Source organism: Phascolarctos cinereus, unplaced genomic scaffold, assembly GCF_003287225.1.
Source record: "Phascolarctos cinereus isolate Bilbo 61053 unplaced genomic scaffold, phaCin_HiC Scaffold_726;HRSCAF=1367, whole genome shotgun sequence".
Classification (NCBI taxonomy): domain Eukaryota; kingdom Metazoa; phylum Chordata; class Mammalia; order Diprotodontia; family Phascolarctidae; genus Phascolarctos; species Phascolarctos cinereus.
Genome location: NW_027556098.1, coordinates 372,101,651 through 372,119,629, shown reverse-complemented (window position 1 = coordinate 372,119,629; position 17,979 = coordinate 372,101,651). Strand labels below are relative to the sequence as shown.

At 39.2% G+C, this 17,979-nt stretch overlaps 1 protein-coding gene across 3 annotated transcripts in view; it reads right to left on the bottom strand.

The window, feature by feature from the left end:
- The window catches only part of WASF2 (WASP family member 2), an 82,151-nt gene that overhangs the window by 48,298 nt on the left and 15,874 nt on the right, over positions 1 to 17,979 (bottom strand). The window contains exon 1 of one of the 3 annotated variants that reach the window (XM_020983260.2): positions 1,945 to 2,317. The exons of the other annotated variants lie outside the window; for them this stretch is intronic. The gene's annotated coding sequence lies outside the window, so the exon portion shown is untranslated. Of the gene's footprint in view, positions 1 to 1,944; positions 2,318 to 17,979 lie in introns of those variants that run through there. 3 annotated transcript variants of the gene reach the window in all.

The window sequence follows — 17,979 nt, the reverse complement described above, 5'->3', positions numbered from 1 at the left end:
ATCCAGTCCAACTCATAACATAACTGAAAGGAATCCCCCACCACAACACACCTAACCAGCCCAAGGATTCTTTAGCATTTCTGTGTCATGACCCCTTAGGCAATCTGGTGAAGCCTACAGAGTCTATCTAAAAATAATGTCTTTAAATATGCTGGATGAAGTGCTAAATAAAGACATTTTCCCCCCTATCCAACTTCACAATCCCTCTGAAATCTATCCATAGACCCCAGCAGATGCCCAAGTTATCTATGCCCTGTAATCTAACCTCTACATGAAAACTCAGATAGAGAAAAAACCCACAACCTCTCAAGGCAGCCCATTCTACTTCTGGCCAGAGCTAATTATTAGTTTCTCCCGACGGCAGGGTTTTGCTGACCACTTTGTGACTCCCACCCCCTGCTCCGAGTCCCGCTTTCTGGGCCAAAAACAAGTGTAATTCCTGATACTCAGGACAGCCCCTCAAATAAGTTAGCTCAACTACAAGTCCTGTCTCCACCCTCCCATCCAGCCCCAGTCTTCTCTTCAGCATACTAAATGTCCCCAGTGCCTTCAACCAGTCCTTGTATGACACGAATGCAAGGCCTTTCACCATTCTGGATGCCATGCTCTGAGTATTCTCCAGCTTCTCAATGTCTTTCAAAAAACAATTTGTTTTCAATTAACAAAAATCTATTTTTTTCTCCCTGCCACTTGCCTCCCCCCATTACAAAAAAAACTAGTAACAAATATGCACACTCAAGCAAAACAAATTCTCTCATTGTCCACATCTAAACAATACAAAATAATTCAACCTGCACTGAGTCCATCACCTCCCTTCCTGGAAATAGGTAACATCACTGATCCTCTGGAATCATGGATGGCCACTCCGTCGATGACAGCTCTTAAGTCTTTCAAAGTTGTTTGTCTTTATAAATTCTTTTCTGGAATAACTGGACTCACCAACAGAACATTAACGTGCTTGCATTCTCACAGCTTCTCTAACATTGTCATTTTCCTTTTTTTACCTGTCAACTTTACTAATCTCATGAGTATCAATGTTGAGTCTTAAACTAGTGTCCCCAGAAATGAACTTCCAGACGGGGTCTGACAAGGGCAGATTACAATGGTACTATCGAATCCCTAATCCTGGAAGCCACTATTTGCCTCTCTTAATGCAGTCCAAGACTGTCTAGGGGAAAAGCATGGCATAGTGGATACAATACTGAACTTGTGGGTCAGGAAGAAGAGAGTTCAAATCCTTCCTCTGACACCTACAAGCTGTGTGACCCTGGAAGTCATTTAAACTCTGTGCCTCAGTTTCCTTGTCTGTATAATGAAGAACTAGACTCAACAGTCTTGAAAGTCTCTTCTAATTCCAAATCTGTGATCCTCTGCTGTCATATCACGTGGCTGACTCAGATTGAGCTTGCAGTCCAATAAAAACTCTTGGATTTTTTTCCCCAGAACTGCTGTCTGACTGTTTCTCTCCCATCTTGTATTTGTGATGTTGATTGTTTTTCCGTTATCCAAGTATAAGACTTCACCAATTCTACCTCTACTGAATTTGCTCTTATCAGATGCTGCCCACAGATCCTTTTGAATCCATTTTGGATCCATTGTGTTGGCTATCTCTCCCAGTTTAGTGTCACCCCAGTCAATCTGATGAGCCTTATTTGTGCCTTTTTTCAAGTCACTGATAAAAATGATAAACTGTCTAGGAACCAGCACAGATCCCTGGAGCACTCCACTCAAGACCTTCTGTTATCTTGACAATGACCCAATAATGACTCTAAGTACAGCTACCCAACCAGTTCTGAATCCATTTAATCATATTCTTATCTAATCCATATCTTCTCTACAATAAGGGTATGAGATTCTTTACTAAAAACTTTACTAAAATCTAGGTAAACTAAATCCTTTTGGTAATCCTGTCAAAAAAAGGAAATGAGGTTAGTCTGGCATTACCTGTTCTTGATAAAGCCACAGCTCTCTGTAGTCACTGTTTCCCCTTCTAGATGTTCACCAACCATCTCCTTGATGATGTACTCTAGGATTTTTCCAGGAAATATGCTGGCCTACAGTTTGCAGACTCCATTTTCTTCTATTTTTTGTAAATCAGGGCATGTGCCCTTCTCCCATACTGTGTGACCTCTCCCTTTGCCCATGGTCTTTCCAATATCACTGGCAGTGGCTCAGCAGTCCCATCTGACAGCTCTTTAGTATGTGGGGATGTTGTTCATCTGGGCCAGATGACCTGCATTCATCAAGGCAGCCAAGTACTCTCTTACTGCCTGCTTCATTACTTATCTTCAGAACCAACTCCCTGTTACTCATTCTCCTTGACAAAGAACACAGAAGCAAAATAAGAATGACCAGTGCGGCCACTGCTTGGGTGTCACTTTTTGACCCTCCTTTTCTTCCCAACCTGGCTTTAATAAAGGATCCCCTTTGCTCTGTCCCTACCATGGCCTCTGTGCTTTGGCATTCCTAATGCTGTTTTCAAAGAGTTGGGGGGTATACTTACATTCATCCTGTGACTGGGCCATGCTTCTACCTTCTGCACATTTTTTAAAAAAATCTACCTGGCTTGGGGTGGAGCTAAGATGGTGGAGTGAAAAATCTACCTGGCTTGGTGAGATCCCTGTGCATCCACATCAGTCTCTTCATACAAATCCCATTTTTTTACCTCAGTGGAATGTCTCCCTTTATGTCTTCAGAATTTCATTCTTAGCCATCTCCCATCCCTGCCTGGGCTGAGCTTTCCTCTGAACCCTTAGAAATCTTCTTTACTGCAAGTCTAGGGAATGTGTCAGGATGTGCCCAGATTTCTTCTCCTTCTTTGCCAAAAATTCAAGGAAAGGACAGTCACTTTCCATACAGAGGATGAAATGAAATACAGCAGAGAGGTAGAGAGCTGCTAGGATACAGTGTTAGACACATCACCAGATGTGTTTACCCAATTGAATATTCTTGCTCCATTGCCACTCTTTGTCATCAGGGCCAGTCATTCTCCCTCCAGAAATGACTGATGTAAAGATAAAAGACAATGATAAAACAAATTTTCTAAAAATAAATTAAACTAGAAGACAAAGGAAGCTTCTGGTAAATGGAAAATTGGCTCACAGGTTCTCTTTGAAGAGGCAAATACAACAGATGACAGCATTCAATCCATCAACAAGCATTTCTTAAGAACCTACCGTGTACCTGGTACTGTGCTAAGCACTGGGGGAAAACAAAGACCAAAGTGAGAAAAATCCCTGCCCTCAAGGAGGTTATAATCTAGCAAGAAGAAACATAGCACACATATACAAAATAAATACAAAATAACTTCAGGGGCAAGGCACTAGCAGCTGGGGGATCAGGACCGGCTTCCTGTAAAAGGTGATGCTTGAGCTGAGCCTTGAAGAAAGCTAGCAGACAGGTGCAAAGTTGAGAAGGACATTGATTCCAAGCAAAGAGGGCAGCCAGTATAAAGCCTCAGAGACAAGAGATGAGATGCCATGTGTGAGGAACAATAAGGAAGCTAGTTCTGGCTGGACTGGAGGAGAAGTAGAATGATATGAAACAAGGCTGAAAGGGTAGAATGGAACCAGGTTGAAAAGAGTTTTAAATGTTAAACAGAGTTTATATTTGATCCTGGAAGTAACAGAAAACCACTGGAGTTTATTAAGCTGGGGAATATCATGGTCAGATCTGCACTTTAAGAAAACTGCTATGTGGAGAATAGATTGGAATGAGGAGAGTCTTGAGGCTTGACACCAATTAGAAACTATAGTAAAAATCTAGGCAAGACATGATTAGGAGCTAAACTAAGGTGGTAATTGTGTGAGTGGAGAAAAGGGAACAGATGCAAGAAATGTTGTGGAGGTAGAAATAACAAGATATGTCAACTTACTGGCTATATGGACTAAGAACCAGGTCTCAAGAACGACCCTGTACAACTGGAAGGATGATAGTATGCTTCACAGAAACAGTGAAGTCTGGAGTAGGGGTGAATTCAAGGGGGAAAGATAAAAGTTCTGTTTTTGAAATGTTTACTCTAAGATGCCTATGGCCCACCCAGTTTGAAAAGTCCAACAGGCAGCTGGTGAGCTCCCTGACTGGAGTTCAGGCGAGAGATCAGAGCTGGATATATAGTGCAGAGATTCATCACCATTGAGACAATTATGCCAATGTGGGTGCTGAGGTTACTAAGACAGTGTTAAAAGACAGAAGAAGACCTAGGACAGAGTCTTGGGGTATAACCACAGTTAGGTGGTATGTTTGTAGCAATAACGAAGAAGATATAATCAGGCAAGTAGAAGGAGAACTAGCAGAATCACATTACAAAAATCTAGATAAGAGAGAGGAGGTGGGTGGTCAAGAGTGTTAAATGTTGCAGAGAGGTCAAAAAGGATGAGAAGTAGAAAAAGGCCATTAGATTTGGCAATTAAGAGCTCACTAGCAACTTTAGAAGGAGCAATTTCAATTGAGTAAGATTGGAAACCAGTTTACAGAGGATTTGGAAAAGAGTAAAGGAAGGACAATGGAATCTCCAAGTATAGATGGCTTTTTTCAAGGTGTTCATCTGAGAAAGGGAAAAGAGATATAGGACAACAGACATTAGGATCTAGCGAGAATTTCTTTTTAAAATGAAGGAAACTTGGGCATACTGCAGGCAGCAGGGAAGGAAACAGTGGATCAATTTGCTATAGAAGACAGGAGGGGATGGGATGAAAGGTTCATGGGCAGGGGTTAGCCTTGGCAAAAACATGGGCCAATTCTTCATCAGAGACTGATATAAAAGAAGAGACAACAGGAGATAATGTCAAAATGTTGTAAGATTTAGAAAAGAGGAAAAGTGGGAGTTCCTAGCAAAATAAAGTACATGGTGAGGTGAGAGTGGGGAGAAAAGAGAAAGTCTGGAACAGCTTCTATGGTGAGTGGGACAAACAATCAATTAAAGAGGGGAATTAAGATTGTCTTGCTGTAGTGAGGAACTAGTTGAGAATAGATAATAAATTTGTAATAGAACAGTCAGCATGGTTGAATGACTCTCTCCAGATCACATGAATGGGAGAACTGGATGGTGAGAGTAATCTAGGGCTGTAGTTTGGCAAGGTGTGAGCTACGATAATACAGGTGAATGAGGGATGGCAGAGTAAAGCATAAAGCTGAACAGTAAACTAAAGGATTAATACTGGAAAAGGAAAAGAGTGAGGTCAAAGCAGGCATAATGTCATATAACAGTACTGACAGATAAAGAGATTGTAGGTCGCAATGGGAGTAAGGAGCAATAAGGCATAAAGACTAATGGAATGGGGGGCAGCTAGATGGCGCAGTGGATAGAGCACCAGCCCTGGAGTCAGGAAGACCTGAGTTCAAATCCGGCCTCAGACACATAATACTTTCTAGCTGTGTAACTCTGCGCAAGTCACTTAACCCCAACTGCCTCACTTTAAAAAAAAAAAAGACTAATGAAATGACCTCAAAGGTTCTGGTCAGATAAAGGAATTTCTGAGTCTTAATCACAGAAGTGGAACTGCTGTAGATGATGGCAAGATCAAGGGTGTGCCCATCCCTGTTGGTTTTATCATACATCCAAAGGCAACAAGAAACATCATTTCATGGGACATTTTGGTTATTTCATGCTGTAGTTCTCATAATAAGTATATGTAAAAAGGCTACCATGCAAATAACTGCAGCTTACATATTACTAGATGCAAATTATAAGAAGGTAGAAAATTTCTATGAAAAACTTGATAAAACCCTCCAAGTTAAATCAACATATATTTTGATACCTGGGGATTTCAATTCAAACATGGGCAAAGGAAAGAATGGTGCAGGAAATATATGGGAAAATATGGTTCAGCAATAAAGAAAGGCCAAAAGTTTGTAGACTGCCAACCAAAAGTCTCCATCAGGTTTTTATGTCATAAATACTTTCTTGGGAAAAAAAAAATTAGGAGATACTCGAAACAGTAAGTACCACATAAAAACACAAGAAATGAAGCTGATTATATTTTAACAGAAAAGAAACAACTTCATTATTGATGTAGAAATCATTCCTGAACTAGCCATATAATTTGTTTAAAGATCACAAACTAATACAAAACTAGAAAAATAAAAATAAGAAAAAGATATGGCATACAATTTTAAAATTCTAATACATCTTAAGTTACTGATGCTCAATAATAGAAAATAAATTGAGGAAAGGCTATTAACACCAATTATAACAATCCCAATAAAGTTTAACTGATACACTGCCTCGCCCCCCATATCATTATGAGATAATATTTGTATAAAGCACTTAGCATAGTGCCTGGTACACAGTAGGCACTATATAAATGCTTATTCCCTTCCTTCCCCCCTCCTTTTGACAGAGAAATGGGGAACTATTAGGGTGGAATATAGTGTACATGGCAATTGTAACCACTGTGTTGACTGCTTTTACTTAACTTTTTTATTTTTTTATGATATAGTTCAATCCTGTAGGGTGTGAGATCCAGAAATTACTCTGATATAAAAACAAAAGGCATCAATAAAACTTGATTTTAAAAATAAAGAAATCTAACCAATTAACATAATAAGGAGACCAAAAAACACTCAAGAACCACCTCAGCTAGCAAACATTTGATCTCCCTGCCAAAAAGCAAGATGGCAGCCAAGAACAATACTGGTAGAATATAAATTTGTTTACAAAATCTTTTGGAAAAGTACGGTTGAAGATTATGAGCAGTATCACCTCATAAAACAGCAAGAGGTAGTGGATGGGAAAAGAAAGTTTAAAGGAAGCGTGGCAGGAGACCCAACTAAGCAAAGGTTTAGGGCGTTTAAGGATGAAACTAGAAAGACAACAAAATGATGAAAAAGGGAAAAGATCTGTTAAAAAAAATTTTTTAAATAACATGCTTTTCGCCACTCAGGACAGGAGAGCCATGATATTTGACTCAATATCACAATCCTAAATGTTCTGCCAGAGGAAGTAGAAATGGCACAAGGAAAACAAACATGGAGAAAACAGCTGAATTAGTGTACTGGTGTATGCTGGGAGTAAAAATTTTGAGGGCTCTGAAGCACTGATTTTCAAGTCATACACCTCATGTAGAAAAAAACTCAAACATTATTATCACTAAAATTAATATCAAGGAATATCAAGAACTACCTACCCTTCTTCCTACCTACCTTCCCACATACATAAAATTTTTTTGGGAATAATCTACACATATACACATACCTTTGGAAAAGGTAGGTTTTTACAAACAATATTCCACAGCAAACCATATCTTTACAATCACAAAACCGACTGAAAAGTGAAGAGAATAAGGCTCCCATTGCACTTTTTTGTTGAATATTAAAAAAGCTCTTGATTTGGTAGAACAGAATGTCATCTTAGGGGCTCTCCTTCAACAAAATCTTTTCCATAAATGTAAATTTCAAAATCATATAAAAATTTTCAAAAAATTGAATAATAGGAATTATTTTATTTGATGACCCTCTGATTAAAATGGAGCAAGACATAAAAGAGGGAAATGTATGCTCACCAAAGATGGTCACCACTTTCACAAAGGAAGTCCAACACAGAGTCTCAATTGAAGGATTCCCTATAGATGGTGAGGTACTCCAGTATTTTTTTCAGTTGATATTGCGTTGATTAAATCAAGACCTGGAATACTACAGAGCTTCCTAAATGGGATCTATAATCATTCAAAAGAGCAAACTTTAACCAAAACAACAGAAAAACTAAGTAGATGAAAACTGCCTCTAATTCAGACTATGTAGTACAGTTGGACAGACTTCATCCATCAGTGTATATGTACCTGAGACAGACAAACAGCTGGGCCCAGAACCAAAAAGAAGGGTGGGTTAGAATGCTTTTGGGAAATTTTCCAGTACTTCTTTTAATGACTCTTAAGTTTTTTCTGAAACAAAGGCTCATCTTTGTAACACCAACACTCCTCCTGTACTTCCAATGATGTTGTATGGCTACAAGTCACAGAATACTAGTTGCCAAAAACTGGGAATGGAGGATAACTCAAAAGGCAATGAAGGGAGTACACAGTGGACATGAGCAGTTTGGGTCGACTATAGCACATAACAAATGATGAATTATGCAAAAGTGGTATAAAGAATGCCAACATAAAAATGTGACTAGAAAGAAAAACACCAAGTTACATAGAAAGAAAATGGGACAACTGATGAAGAGTCCACCTGTTTCACTATCAAAAGAAAGAAAAGGTCCTTCAACACACCAAGAGAATCCCACATAGAAAATTTGTGGGAGGACAGGAATGGAAGTTACATAAGATGGTCAGGCAAGGATGGACTGTGGTTTGCATTCCTGAAAGAAATACGCACATCAATGAGATCACAGATCCACTGGAGTATTACAGTATTTTAAAAAAAAATGGGAGGGCAGGACTCAGTGATCTTCAAGGTCCCTTCAGCTGTAAATCCTGTGATCCTACAGTCCTAAACTTCTATAATGAGAAAATTAACCACAATTAAGTTCTTTCATTACAGTCATAGGGCTCAAATCTGGCAAATTTTTCATCAGGGAGCAGTATCTTAAGGAGTGTTCAGTGGCTGAATTTAAGGGTGTTTTGGTCGTCAATATTCAGCCCAGCAAAAATGCACTGAACCAGAAAGGAGGAAACAAGTTAGAAGATATAGACAGAATCCACTGTACAGTTCCTCTGGAAATAAAAAATAAGAAACAAAAGGCCTGTGGTTTAGCAAGTAAATCTGTATCTTACTCAACAGAAAGAACAAGAAACAGAGAGGGAACAAGGAAGAAAAATGCATGACCTAATGAGGAACAAACTATCTCCATTAAAATTATTTGAGGGAGATGGCCAGAAGGTCAAGAAATAGTAACCAATTGTAAACTCCTTAAGAACAAGGACTGTCTCCCTTTTACAGTTATAAACACCCTGTGCCTAATAGAGTGTTTGATACAGGCTAGCAACTTAATAAAAACACACTGATTGATCTGATCACACTGATAATGAGGTAGGGCAGACAATACAGAAAATTAAAATTTACAGAAACATGAAAATTTATGTTAACCATTTGCTTCAAACTCCTTCCCCACCAAACTTTTTACCAAAGGAGCTAACAGATGACCAAAATTCCTAACTTAAATTTAAACTTCTCTCCTTGCCATGTCCCAAGTAAGCCCAGAGTAAGCGCTTATGGCCAAAAGGTAGGCAGCAGAAGGGAGGGCAAAGAAGCAAAGGCTCAGTGTGCCTTGGGATAATCTATCTCTGACTATAGTAGTATCATCTTCACAGCCTATATGAGAGGAATCAAGATGTCAGAGTGAAGAGGTACCAATTTTGCCCCAGTCTCTCCAAAACCTCTTCCACAATGACCTAGAAAATATGCAGAACAGAATCCAGAACAGGAAAGCCCCACCCCTGCCCCCCAAAAAAGTCACAGTGAGCCATTTTTCCAGCTGAAGACGGTTCAAGAAAGTAAACAGTGAGGTCTGCAGACAATGGGGCAGAAGCTGGCCATAAGTTCAGTGTAGCAACAGAAGTGGCATTGGGTCATGATAGTGATAACACTGGCAGAGAGTATCCTAGCACCCAAAGGCAGTAAGGAACACTTGGGCAGAAAGAGATCCCAGGGGACTCTTGTACCAGCACTGGGCACAGAAACGGGTGCCATTTAGCAGATCTGTCCCCATCAGCCAGTTGAGGAACATAGCTCCTGGGGAGAAAGGGATGATCCCAAGGAAGCAGAGACCTACCTGTGTAAGGAGCAGAGCATAGACCAAGAGGGCAATGAACAAACCTCTTCCCAGATCATACCACCCTGGAAGCACTGAAAACTTACAGCCTCCTAGACTGAGTTGTAAAAGCAGTAGAACATATAAGATAGAAGCTCAGGCCAGTCCCCAGAGATAAGCAAAATCTAACACTAACAAAGCCAAAGACAAGACAGAGGCTGGAAAAAATGAACAAACAAAAACAACCAAAAAGAACCTGACCATATGGTGACAGGGAAATTCAAGTCACAAAATCAGGAGACAATAACTTGAAAACATTTACAAGCAAAGTCTCAAAGAACAATGTAGATTGGACTTAAGTCCAACAAGAATTCCTAGAAAAACCAAGAAATTTTTTTTCAAAAAAGTGATTTTAAAAATCAATTAAGAGTGGTAAAGGAAAAATTAGGGAAAGAAATAAAAGTTATGCAAGAAAACTATGAAAAGAGAATTAACAGCTTGGTAGAAGAGGCATGCACACACACACACCTTTAAGTAACTCCTTAAAAGTCAGAATTGCCCAAATGTTGTAAAAAGAAGTACAAAACCTTACTAAAGAAAATAACCCCTCAAAAATCATATTTGGTCAAGTGGAAGCTAATGACTTCATATGGCATCAAGAAGTAATGAAATAAAGTCAAAAGATTAAAATTTAAAATAGAAGAAAATGTAAACTATTTCATAGGAAAAACAAATGACCTAGAAAATAGTTCAAGAAAAAAAAATAAAGAATTATTGGACTACTTGAAAGCCATGAACAAAAAAAGTCTTTCAAGAAATTTCAAGAAATTACAAAGGAAAACTACTTTGCTATCTTAGATCTAGAGAGTAAAATAGAAACTGAAAGAATCCAGTGATTACCTCCTGAAAGAGATCTCAAAATGCAAAGTATTATTATTGCAAATTCCAGAGCTCCCAGATCAAGGAGAAAATATTGCAAGGAGCCAGAAAGAAAGAAATAATTCAAATACCATGGAGCCAGAGTTAGAATCACACAAGATTCAGCACCTATCACAATAAAGGAGCAGAGGGCTTGGAATGATATTCCAGAAGGCAAAAAATTACATTCAAGAATAACCTACACAGCAAAACTGAATATAATCCTACAGTGGAAAAAAAAATCTCTATTTGATGAAATGGAGAATTTCAAGCCTGATGAAAAGAACAGAGTTGAATAGAAAATTTGACATTCAAACACAAGAAGCAAGAGAAGCATAAAAAGGTAAATGTGAGAAATAACAAGGAACTTAATAAGGTTAAAATGTTTATACTACTATATGAGACGATATCATTGTAGCCCCTAAGAACTGTATCATCATTAAAGAAGTTAGAAGGAGTCTACTTAGACAGAGGACATGAGTATGAATCTATAATGCTGGGATGATATCAAAAGAATGGAGGGGTGAAAAAGAGGACACACTGGGAGAAGGGAGAAAGGAAAGAAAAATGGAGAAAGTTATCTCATAAAAAAGGCATGCAAGAAAGAGTTTATACAATAGAGGGGAGAACAGGTGTGGGAAAGCAAGCAACACTTGAACCTCTCATCTGAAGTGGTTCAAGGAGGAAAGAATATATATACACACAACTGGGTAGAGAAATTCACGTTACCTATCAAAGAAGTAGGAGGTAAAAGGGCTAAAAAGGGGTGAGGGTGGGGAAATAAGTAGGAGGGTAGTTTAAGATGAGAAAGGGACAGAGTAAAAAAATAATAACAATAAAATTTTTTTTAAAAGGCAGTTTATGTGGAAGTCCTAACATGGGAATGCACATCTTCATACAGATATTCAAACATTTAGCTAAGTTTAAATGCAATCCTGAAACATTTGACAGATTTTACAATACATCTTGTTAAGATTTTTCAGGGGCAGCTAGATGGCACAGTGGCTAGAATACTGGTCCTAAAGTCAGGAGGACCTCAGTTCAAATCCAGCCTTAGATACTTACTACCTAGGTGACCCTGGGCAAGTCACTTAACCTCTATTGCCTCCGCACACAAAAAAAAAAAGGAAAAAAAGATTTTTCAGATTTGGCAGTGGAGTGGGATTTTTAGGGAAACTATTTTGCAGGGGTCTAACAAAACTGATGGTACAGTACAGAAGTGGATGTTCAACAAAGAGGCAAACAAGGAGCTGGCAGTCTATAAGAATTAAACAAGAAGGCTCTACTCAGTGCAATGTAGGCCTAGCTTGCCAACAAAATAATATTCAAATATCTGGAAGCATTTAGAATGAACAGCACCTAGCTCACTGAATTCAAGGCTTCTAAAACAGTCCAAAAGAAGAGAAGAGGATTTCAGTTATACTACTAACCAGCTGTGTGGCCTTGGGCAAGTCACTTAACCTCACTCATAAAATGGGAATAATGATACTTCTACTACCTACCTCAAAATTTTGTAGCCAAGGAACAAATTACAAAGTACTTTGTAAACAAACCCTTGAGCACCACTTAAGTTCAAGCTATTATATAATTAATGTTAACTGCTTATCATTCTCATCTACTCATTAAAATGGGTACAAGGACCTTTACCTATCAAAACAGCTCTCAGTAATACTGTTGGTATGGTTCTATATTTATTGATTTGGGCTATATCAAACACAAAACTATAAATATGCTTTAAAAACACTCTAACTTCCATTAAGTTCCTCCCAAATTAATCCGAATGTTTGAAGTTTAATACTAACTCTAATTATTGCTCCAAAGCTGAGAAAACCTATTCTTTCCACTGTTTGGAACACTTAGAGAATAAAGCACAGTCAAATAGTGCTCTACTTACATTTCTTTTCCAGATAATGCAAACTTAGCCCTTTAAACACTAAACAGTTTTATTTTAGCCATTTTTCATGGACATATTTTCAAAACATATTACAAATGTTCTTTTCTTAAATAGAGCATAGTAAACATAATTTAAACTTTTCTTGATGAGTCAGGATCATCATCAGAAAAACAAATGACCATAATGCATTGAGGTGTGTGAAGCAATTTACTCCTCCTACCCACCAATTCTTTAACAACTCTTCCGTAAGCTTTTTATAGTTCCGTCCCTTCCCTCTGCTGCCAGCTGTCACTTCTATGGCCATATTTCCTGCTGTTTCTAAATCTGCAGCCTTATTTTACACACATTTGCTCAGAGAAGAGTGTGAGGGTGGCACTCCCTCCCCTCTGAGGTAAAGTGCATGGGCTTTATGAGAGCTCTTGACCCAGTAGTAAACTTTTTCAATTGCTTCTGACTTCAAGAATATCACTGTTATGGCTAAAGTTGCAAGAAATTACTATACTTGGGAAAAAGTTCCTTTTTTCTGGCCAATATTTTTCATTAAAAGTCCTCTCTATTGGATAGCAAACATCAGTACTTCGGACTTCACAAATCTGAAATCTAACTTGGATTTCTTGGGCTCCAGTTTACCTTTGTATACTCTCTGATTGATTCTTGGCCAAACTTCATTTCCATCCATCAACAAGCACTAAGTACCTGCCAGGGCCAGTCACTCAAGCTACAAAGACCAAAAATGAAACACGCCTCTGTCCTCCATGAGTTTACAAGTCTACTGGGGGAGACAACATATAAATAAATAGTATGTACAAAAGGTAACAAAATAGTACGTACAATAAGGTAACATTTTTTTGAAGGAGAAGGCACTAGTATTAGGAGGGTTTCATGGAAGACTTCAAGTAGAAAATGTCACTTGAGGAGAGTTTTTGCAGGTAACAAAAGTCAGAGTTACAGAACATAATATAAAAGATTAACCAGCAAAGGAGACTGAGAAGAGAGGCAGAAGGAAGAACAGTGTAACAAACCCTGAAAGGAAACATTATCCAAGAGGAAACTTAGAAAATTAATGGCATAAACAACCTGTATTTTGAGGGGGAAGGAAAGGAGTCGGAGAAGAGAAATGCTCGATATATTGTTTTTCCACACTTTGGGAAGAAATCACTTGCATCTAAGAGACAACAAGGTAGACTGGAAAGAGCACAGGATTTGCAATCAGAGAACCTAGGCTGGAGGCCCTGCTTTGTCACTTATTAGCTGTGTAATCCTGAAGTCCACGAACCTTTCTGAGCTTCAGTTTCCTCATTTATAAAATGGGGCTCATACTTGCACTACACTTATGAGAATAAAATGAGATCTATGTAAAGTGGTGTGTGAGATATTATTATTATAATGCACTGTTAGCCTCACATCACTTATTCATTAAAGCAGATACAAGCACTGCAACGTAGCAAAATAGCCTGATAACGTTTTATTAGCCATGTTCCATATTTATTTCTTTGGTCTCTGTCAATTACAAAGTAATAAATGTGTTTTTACAAAACAACACCTACTGAGATTGCCTTTTTCCTCATTTAATCCAAATTTCTGAGATTATATGTCCAATTACACAAAAGTAGAAAAGGCCTACTTCCTGCATTGATGGTGCAAACATTGAAACGTAGTTAAGCCACCCATCCTAGAACAGACAGTTTCATGAGGCTGGCAGAGACCTCAACAGGTCATCTTCCACTTCTCTGCCTCTACGTAAGCACCCTAATAGATGGTAGTTTATTCTAACAAATCTATTTCAGCTCAAGAGTTATGCTGAACATGAATAAAGGGTGTATCTCTGCCAAAGGACTCAGACCCAACATAATTACCTCTAATACTCTCTGCTTTTTGTTTCATTCCCCAAAAGGACCAATACCCAGTACCAAAGATGTTTTAGGGGGGCAAAATGTCAATTAGCTGATCTTCCATTAAAACTAGGGTAGAATACAGTAAACTAGAATAAGTTCATCATCTAATGAAAGGCCTCTGGCGGGGGTCAGAAGGAATAGATCTTCCTTTTCGGACAACACAACAGAAAGGGCATGTCACATCAGACACCTCCATAAATATATATCATTTCATATATGACTTGTCCAAATAGAGTATGCCAGAGAAGCTGCTGACCCACTAGCAACAGAAATTGGTGTTTGGCCTAAAGAAAATCCTTTGGAGGGCAGGCAGGAGAGAGGAGACATGACTGTTGTCATCAAATAGATGGTAGGAGGGCTATGTAAAAAAGGGATTAGAATCATAAAACGTCAGAACTACAGAGAACTTAATAACGAGTCCAATGCACTCATTTTCCAGATGAAGAAACTCAGGCCCACAGGAAAGGGCCTAATCAAGAATACATTACTAGACAGTGGCTGCTGCACTGTGCCTAGAACTCCCAGTCTAGCTTTCTCCCTCTATGAAGATTAGACCCAGAAAGCAGAAGTAGGACTAGTGAATAAAAGTTACAGAAAGACAAATTTCGATTTTACATATGAACTTCACAACAATTAGATCTCTTCAATACTTTAAGAATCTATGATTTTTCTGGTGTGAGTACTCCTTCCATCAACGTAGATCTATAACCCTACTATGTAGGATGTTACTGGGGCTAAAAAATTCATCACCTTGCAGTTAACACTGTGTAAAATATAATTTATTTACTAAAAGTCTTTAGCAGCTCCCTATTGCCTACCAAGTAAATTATTTCTTGAAATTTGGCTAGGCTGGTCCACAGAACACAAGGATATGTCTGGCACCCCGCTGCACTCAAAGGCCTTTCTGGTAGGACCTCTGGCAAAGCTTTCGGGAAACTTGGGTAATTTCCACCCAGAATGAGTCAATGAATGAAAAAAAAAAGTATATAAGTACTTATGATATATCAAGCACTGTGTTAACCACTGGGGATATACACAAGAAAGTAAGTCAGTCCCTGTTCTCAAGGAGCTCACATTTTAACTGAGGGAGACAATACAGACAGAAGGGTTCGGCCACAGGGGAGATGGAAGGGATCAGTAGCTATAGGGTGGATGGCAAGGCCTGGAAGTCATTAGATTGTACTGGCAGGCCAGATGGCAATCAACGCTCAGGGGTGGAGAGCATGTTGGCAAGAGAGACGGTAAGGCCCAATGGTCATACATCTTACAACAAGGACTGTAGCTAATGGCGACTACCTGTTCATACAAACAGTGTGAGCACCCATGTCTGTCTGCCCAGGTGAACCCACTGTAGGAAGGTGGAGAGTGAGCAAGGAATAAACAAGTAAAGGGAAGTTTGGGGAGAAGAGTACAATCTGTGATGCCAGCTGCTTCTTAGGCCCTCCTGACAGGACAGAAGGCAGTCCAGAGCAGAGGTAAGGAAGCACGTGTACCTAATGGTCATTCTAAACACCAGTTACTAAGTAACTTACCAGTTATCAAGTCAGATCCCCTCTCTCCTCTCTATTGGCACTTACAACACCCAAGCAGAGGCTCTAATTATTACCCTAAATTACTACAACTGCCTTTTTAGAAATAAATTTTTATTTATCTCTTTTGTTTTTTACATCACCTCAATATCCCTCTCTATTCCTCTCTTCTTTCTCCCAGAAAGTAATCTCATGCAATAAAAAAAATTTTAAAGGAAAAAAAAATTAGCATACCTGACTGATACACTGAAAAGAACCTGAAAACACATGCAATGTTCCAAACCCATGGTCTTCCCACCTCTGCAGAGGGGCAGAGGAGATGTCTTTTCAGAGCTTACCTGGCACTAGGTTTTTTTATTTGTAATTCTGCAACATTTAATTTTTATTGTTTTGTGGTGACTGTCCTATTCATTTATTTGTTGTAGTCTCAGCAGCTTTCTAACAGTTCTCTCCACCTCAATTTCCTCCCTCCAACCTATCCTTCATATCTTTACCAGACCAATGTGCTTTAGGTGTAAAATGTCATTTGTCTACTGAAAATCTCCAGCGGCTCCTAGTGACGGCCCAATAAAAAGTGCATTCGTTGCCATCTATCCATCCTACCTTTCTAATCTTCTCTCATGCTCCTCTCTACTACATATGACACATTCTAGCCAACTGGACAATTCAGGTCCCCAAAACACCTTGCACATTTTTGCCTCCATTCTACTGTTAACGCTATTCCTCTCAACAGCAATGTCTTCCCTTCCCCTCTTTATTTTCTGAATTCCTCCCCATCCTTTAAAGATCAACTCATTATGCTGCCTTCTCCAGGAAGTCTTCCCGGGCACCCTCGTTAGTAACTGCCTTGCTTCCCTTGCCATGTGTTATCTGTACACAGGTCACAGAGAACCAAAAACTCTATGAGGGTAGGGTCCATGGCTTATCTCGTGTGCATCTTCTCCAGAGCACAGGGTTCTAGACAACAAATGCCTAAAAATTATTCTTTGCTTTGTTGCTGGGAGACTTTAGAGACGGGAGTCATGCTTCAGATATGAGTTAGGCTAGATGACTCTGGAGGGCCCTTCTAACCCTAAGGTTCAATAAAGAAATTCTATAGTAATGCAGTTGGAACGGTAGGGCTCCCACAGATTGATACTAAAATCTATACTTAAATTTTCATAAATGAGCTGGAAATATCCCAAGGTTACAGATGCATTCTGGGCTGTGTTTCTGACTCTAAGGGCTCTGCCATTACGATTCAGCTGCCCTCTTACCCTGTAACTTCCCTCAATGCTTAGGACTTTCTCACTCCAAAATGGTCCTCTGCCATGACAGTCTTCTCCCACTGGTGAGTTCCTTTCATGGTTTCCATTTTCAGAAGGAGCCCAGGGCCCCTCGTGTCTGGCCTTCTGACTCTAAGGACTTTTGCCAACATGCTCCCACACTGGTACCCTTTATTCCTCCTTCCTTCCACCTCCTTTTATGTGTTGTATTCTCCTACTAGAAGGTAAGCTCCTTGAGGACAGGGACTGTCTTTGTCTTGCTTGTGTTTGCACCTCTAGCACATAGCTCAGTGCCTGGCACACAGTAAACACTTAATAAATGCTTGTTACCTACCTAATGAAATGCTAAACTGACAGGAATAAATGCTAATTAAGATCTTGCAAAGTTATGCCACTGAATAGAAAAGTGGCAAAAGATCATCAACGGGGGCAAAAATAAGGCTGAGGCATTTAGGGAAAGAGCATCTAAGCTATATTTAAGAAATTACAGTTCCAGTTCTAAGCTATGACCCAGGCCTGGAGCCATCAGAAACCATATCTCAAATACAATGGCACAATCACAATTCACACTTAAGATCTACAAAGGACTTTCTTCCCAACAACCATGAGTTAGGTAGTACCAACTCTGCTCATGGATGGGGAAACTGAGATACACTGAGGTTAAGTGAGTTGCCAAAAATAGCCAAGTAAGCGTCAGGACTCATCTACACGTCTTCTGTCTCTCAGATCAAGGTACTTTCCACTACAACACTATGCCCTTTCTGTACACCAACCAAAAACAGAAAAT